We start from the raw sequence: 6,929 nt of genomic DNA, 5'->3' as shown, positions 1-6,929 counted from the left end.
ACCACTGGATACCTCTGGCTACATAATGTTTATGTACCAAATATTTCTTGCAGATTAATTCGTTTAGCAAAAATATCGTTAAATTTGAATTTCGTTCTGGTGCACCAGAACGAAATTACAACACATTGTCTATGGAGCAGTGTAATACACATAATCATGCATAACTCGCAAACGCAAAATCGGAATCAACTGAAATTTTGGAAATAAGCTTTTTTCGTGGATATCTACAAAAAATGTCATAAAAAGAGGATGCTAGGATCACGAAATACTCCTTTAATTAGATCACGAGATAATGAAAACTATGCATAGTTACCACACGTACTGGCATGACTCACTTTTAGTCTCCACAGCATTCAGTATTCCCTGTTTGTGTGCAGAGGGCGTATCCAAACTGGCTGCGGAGGAGACTAGACTCGGGGAATTCCCCAAATAACGTGTGGTTTGCCATCTATGTGAAATAATTACAGAATTATTTCTGAAAATGATGAAATTGAATCAGTATCTAATGCTTGCAGATTTCACTGGGTATCGTGTCTTGCACAACAAAATCGATACATGTCCAGAATAGCCTTCATACACAGTGGCGTACCGTGGCCGCTCCTAGGGTGGGGGGGGTGCAGAAACGGTAAATTTTGCCGCCCCATTATCAATAACAGCCCGAAAAGGTTGACCCCGTTTTGTTTTTGCTGGTTGGAAAAAGTAGAGAGCAAAAAAAAAGAAAAAAAAAACAACTAAACTTAGCTGACCACGAACCACGAACACAGCCGTGTTGTGACCCCTTAATGACCTTTGACCCCAAAATATATGAAAACCCCATAGACATTGGCTAATGTCAATGCACATTTGCACGTGGCATCACTATGCCATGTTATTTGTGGCAGAAGGGACATTTGAAGGGTTTTCGTCTCAGACCGGAAGTGACCCCTTAATGACGTTTGACCCAAAATAAAAAATACCACATATACACTGAGTAACCACAATTCATATATGAACATACCGTCACTGTCCTTTGTTTTTCTTAGCTAATAAAATTTTTTGAAGGTATTTCGTTTTATACCGGAAGTGACCCCTTAATGACCTTTGACCCCAAATCTGTGTACACCCCATATACACTGGGTAACACCAATGCGTGTGTGCAAGTGGCGTCACTGTCCTACGTAATTTGTGGAAGAAGATGCATTTTATAAGTAAATCTATTTATACCGGAAGTGACCCCTTAATGACCTTTGACCCCAAATTAAAAAATACCACATATACACTGGGTAACCACAATTTATGTGTGCATATACCGTTACTGTTCTACGTTTTTCTTAGCTAATATAGATTTTTGAAGATATTTTGTTTTATACCGGAAGTGACCCCTTAATGACCTTTGACCCCAAATCTGTGTACACCCCATAGACACTAGATAATTATAATACATGTGTGCAAGTGGCGTCACTGTCCTACGTAATTTGTGGGAGAAGATGCATTTTAAAGGTATTTCGTTTTTATACCGGAAGTGACCCTTAATGACCTTTGACTCCATATAAAAAAATATCACATATACACTGGGTTACTACAACTCATATGTCAACATACCGTTACTGGCCTATGTTTTGTTTAGCTAGCTAATAAAATTTTTTGAAGGTATTTCATTTTATACCGGAAGTGACCCTTAATGACCTTTGACCCCAAATCTGTGTACACCACATAGACATTGGGTAATATCAATGCATGTGTGCTAGTGGCGTCGCTGTCCTCGTAAGTTGTGGGAGAAGATGCATTTTTAGTTGAAATCACGTTTTTGACCCCTATGACCTCTGCGTGACCTTTGACCCCATGAGTTTCATGTAACTTGTAGGTGCACGGTGAATGATCATTGTGACTAAGTTAGGTCAAAATCGATGTAAGCATGTGAGCGCTAGAGCAATGTAAAAATTGACAGAAGAAAGAAGAACTAGACTTAGCTGTGGTCTAAGACCACGAACACAGCCGTGTTTTGACGCCTTAATGACCTTTGACCTCAAAATATAAAACGCCCATAGACATTAGCTAATGTCAATGTATGGGTGCAAGTGGCACCACTTTGCTATGTTATTTGTGGCAGAAAGGGGCATTTTGAAGGTTTTTCGTCTCAGACCGGAAGTGACCCCTTAATGACCTTTGACCCCAAATGAAAAAATACCACATGTGCAATAGGTAAACACAATTCACGTGTGAATATACCATCACCCTCCAATGTTTTTCTTAGCAAATAAAAATTTTTGAAGGTTTTTCGTTTTATACCGGAAGTGACCCCTTAATGACCTTTGATTCCAAATTTGTGAGGACCCCATAGACACTGGGTAATAACAATGCATGTGTGCAAGTGGCGTCACTGTCATACGTAATTTGTGGGAGAAGAAGCATTTTAAAGGAATTTCGTTTTAAACCGGAAGTATCCCCTTAATGACCTTTGACCCTAAATAAAAAAATACCACATATGCACAGAGTAACTACAATTTATTTGTAAACATACCGTTACTGTCCTATGTTTTTCTTAGCAAATAAAAATTTTTGAAGGTTTTTCGTTTTATACCGGAAGTGACCCCTTAATGACCTTTGACCCCAAATCTGTGAGGACCCCATAGACACTGGATAATAACAATGCATGTGTGCAAGTGGTGTCACTCTCCTACGTAATCTGTGAGAGAAGAAGCATTTTGAGTTGAAATCACGTTTTTGACCCTTTGACCCTTGCTTGACCTTTGACCCCACGAGTTTCATATGACATGTAGGGGCATGGTCAATGATGGTTGTGACCAAGTTAGGTCAAAATCGGTACAAGCATGTAAGTGCTAGAGCAAATGTAGTGGTCGGCAGAAAGAAGAAAGACTAGACTTAGCTGTGGTCTAAGACCACGAACACAGCCGTGTTTTGACGCCTTAATGACCTTTGACCTCAAAATATATAAAACGCCCATAGACATTGGCTAATGTCAATGTATGGGTCCAAGTGGCACCACTTTGCTATGTTATTTGTGGCAGAAAGGGGCATTTTGAAGGTTTTTCGTCTCAGAGCGGAAGTGACCCCTTAATGACCTTTGACCCCAAATGAAAAAAATACCACATGTACAATAGGTAAACACAATTCACGTGGGAATATACCATCACCCTCCAATGTTTTTCTTAGCAAATAAAAATTTTTGAAGGTTTTTCGTTTTATACCGGAAGTGACCCCTTAATGACCTTTGATTCCAAATTTATGAGGACCCCATAGACACTGGGTAATAACAATACATGTGTGCAAGTGGCGTCACTGTCATACGTAATTTGTGGGAGAAGAAGCATTTTAAAGGAATTTCGTTTTATACCGGAAGTAGCCCTTAATGACCTTTGACCCTAAATAAAAAAAAATACCACATATGCACAGAGTAACTACAATTTATTTGTGAACATACCGTTACTGTCCTATGTTTTTCTTAGCAAATAAATTTTTTGAAGGTTTTTCGTTTTATACCGGAAGTGACCCCTTAATGACCTTTGACCCCAAATCTGTGAGGACCCCATAGACACTGGATAATAACAATGCATGTGTGTAAGTGGTGTCACTCTCCTACGTAATCTGTGAGAGAAGAAGCATTTTGAGTTGAAATCACGTTTTTGACCCCTATGACCCCTGCTTGACCTTTGACCCCACGAGTTTCATATGACATATAGGGGCATGGTCAATGATGGTTGTGACCAAGTTAGGTCAAAATCGGTACAAGCATGTAAGTGCTAGAGCAAATGTAGTGGTCGGCAGAAAGAAGAAAGAAGAAAGAAAGAAGAAAGAAAGAAGAAAGAACCTGTAAGAAAAAAGACACAGCCGTGACTAACGTCACGGCTGTGTAAAGAACTAGACTTAGCTGTGGTCTAAGACCACGAACACAGCCGTGTTGTAACCCCCCATGACCTTTGACCCCAAAATATATGAAAACCCCATAGACATTGGCTAATGTCAATGCATGGGTGCACGTGGCATCACTTTGCTATGTTATTTGTGGCAGAAGGGGCATTTTGAAGGTTTTTCGTCTCAGGCCGGAAGTGACCCCTTAATGACCTTTGACCCGAAATAAAAAATACCACATATGAATTGGGTAACCACAATTCATGTGTGAACATACCGTTACTGTCCTATGTTTTTCTTAGCAAATAAAAAATTTTGAAGGTTTTTCGTTTTATACCGGAAGTGACCCCTTAATGACCTTTGACCCCAAATCTGTTAGGACCCCATAGACACTGGGTAATAACAATTCATGTGTGCAAGTGGTGTCACTGTCCTACGTAATTTAGGGAGAAGAAGCATTTTAAAGGTATTTCGTTTTATACCGGAAGTGGCCCCTTAATGACCTTTGACCCTAAATTAAAAAATACCACATATACAGAGGGTAACTACAATTTATGTGTGAACATACCGTTACTGTCCTATGTTTTTCTTAGCAAATAAAAAAATTTTGAAGGTTTTTCGTTTTATACCGGAAGTGACCCCTTAATGACCTTTGACCCCAAATCTGTGAAGACCCCATAGACACAAGATAATAACAATGCATGTGTGCAAGTGGTGTCACTGTCCTACGTAATCTGTGAGAGAAGAAGCATTTTGAGTTGAAATCACGTTTTTGACCCCTATGACCCTGTGTGACCTTTGACCCCACGAGTTTCATATGACATGTAGGGGCATGGTCAATGATGGTTGTGACCAAGTTGGGTTAAAATCGGTGTAAGCATGTAAGTGCTAGAGCAAATGTAGTGGTCGGCAGAAAGAAGAAGAAGAAGAAGAAGAAAGAACTAGACTAAGCTGTGGTCTAACCCACGAACACAGCCGTGTTGTTACCCTTAATGACCTTTGACCCCAAAATATATGAAAACGGCCATAGACATTGGCTAATGTCAATGCATGGGTGCATGTGGCACCACTTTGCTATGTTACTCGTGACAGAAGGGGCATTTTGAAGGTTTTTCGTCTCAGACCGGAAGTGACCCCTTAATGACATTTGACCCCAAATAAAAAAATACCACATATGAATTGGGTACCCACAATTCATGTGTGAACATACCGTTACTGTCCTATGTTTTTCTTAGCAAATAAAAATTTTTGACGGTTTTTCGTTTTATACCGGAAGTGACCCCTTAATGACCTTTGACCCTAAATAAAAAAATACCACATATACACAGGGTAATTACAATTTATGTGTGAACATACCGTTACTGTCCTATGTTTTTCTTAGCAAATAAATTTTTTTGAAGGTTTTTCGTTTTATACCGGAAGTGACCCCTTAATGACCTTTGACCCCAAATCTGTGAGGACCCCATAGACACTGGATAATAACAATGCATGTATGCAAGTGGTGTTACTGTCCGACGTAATTTGTGGGAGAAGAAGCATTTTAAAGGTATTTCGTTTTGTACCGGAAGTGGCCCTTAATGACCTTTGACCCTAAATAAAAAAATACCACATATACACAGGGTAATTACAATTTATGTGTGAACATACCGTTACTGTCCTATGTTTTTCTTAGCAAATAAAAAATTTTGAAGGTTTTTCGTTTTATACCGGAAGTGACCCCTTAATGACCTTTGACCCCAAATCTGTGAGGACCCCATAGACACTGGGTAATAGTAATGCATGTGTGCAAGTGGGTTCACCGCCATACGTAATCGGTAGGAGAAGAAGCATTTTTAGTTGAAATCACGTTTTTGACCCCTATGACCCCAGCGTGACCTTTGACCCCACGAGTTTCATGTGACATGTAGGGGCATGGTAAATGATGATTGTGACCAAGTTAGGTCCAAATCGGTGTAAGCATGTGAGTGCTAGAGCAAATGTAGTGGTCGGCAGAAAGAAGAAGAAAGAAAGAAGAAAGAAGAAAGAACCTGTAAGAAAAAAGACACAGCCGTGACTAACGTCACGGCTGTGTAAGAAGAACTAGACTAAGCTGTGGTCTAACCCACGAACACAGCCGTGTTGTTACTCCTAATGACCTTTGACCCCAAAATATATGAAAACGGCCATAGACATTGGCTAATGTCAATGCATGGGTGCATGTGGCACCACTTTGCTATGTTACTTGTGGCAGAAGGGGCATTTTGAAGGTTTTTCGTCTCAGACCGGAAGTGACCCCTTAATGACATTTGACCCCAAATAAAAATACCACATATGAATTGGGTACCCACAATTCATGTGTGAACATACCGTTACTGTCCTATGTTTTTCTTAAAAAATAAAATAAAATTGAAGGTTTTTCGTTTTATACCGGAAGTGACCCCTTAATGACCTTTGACCCCAAATCTGTGAGGACCCTATAGACACTGGGTAATAACAATGCATGTATGCAAGTGGTGTTACTGTCCTACGTAATTTGTGGGAGAAGAAGCATTTTAAAGGTATTTCGTTTTGTACCGGAAGTGGCCCCTTAATGACCTTTGACCCTTAATAAAAAAATACCACACATACACAGGGTAACTACAATTTATGTGTGGACATACCGTTACTGTCCTATGTTTTTCTTAGCAAATAAAAATTTTTGAAGGTTTTTCGTTTTATACCGGAAGTGACCCCTTAATGACCTTTGACCCCAAATCTGTGAGGACCCCATAGACACTGGCTAATAACAATGCATGTGTGCAAATGGTGTCACTCTCCTACGTAATCTGTGAGAGAAGAAGCATTTTTAGTTGAAATCACGTTTTTGACCCCTATGACCCCTGTTTGACCTTTGACCCCACGAGTTTCATGTGACATGTAGGGGCATGGTCAATGATGGTTGTGACCAAGTTAGGTCAAAATTCGTGCAAGCATGTAAGTGCTAGAGCAAATGTAGTGGTCGGCAGAAGAAAGAAGAAAGAAGAAAGAACCTGTAAGAAAAAAGACACAGCCGTGACTAACGTCACGGCTGTGTAACTAGACTAAGCTGTGGTATAACCCAC

The sequence above is a fragment of the Amphiura filiformis genome, chromosome 16, assembly GCF_039555335.1.
Source record: "Amphiura filiformis chromosome 16, Afil_fr2py, whole genome shotgun sequence".
Classification (NCBI taxonomy): domain Eukaryota; kingdom Metazoa; phylum Echinodermata; class Ophiuroidea; order Amphilepidida; family Amphiuridae; genus Amphiura; species Amphiura filiformis.
This window is presented reverse-complemented; position numbering follows the sequence as displayed.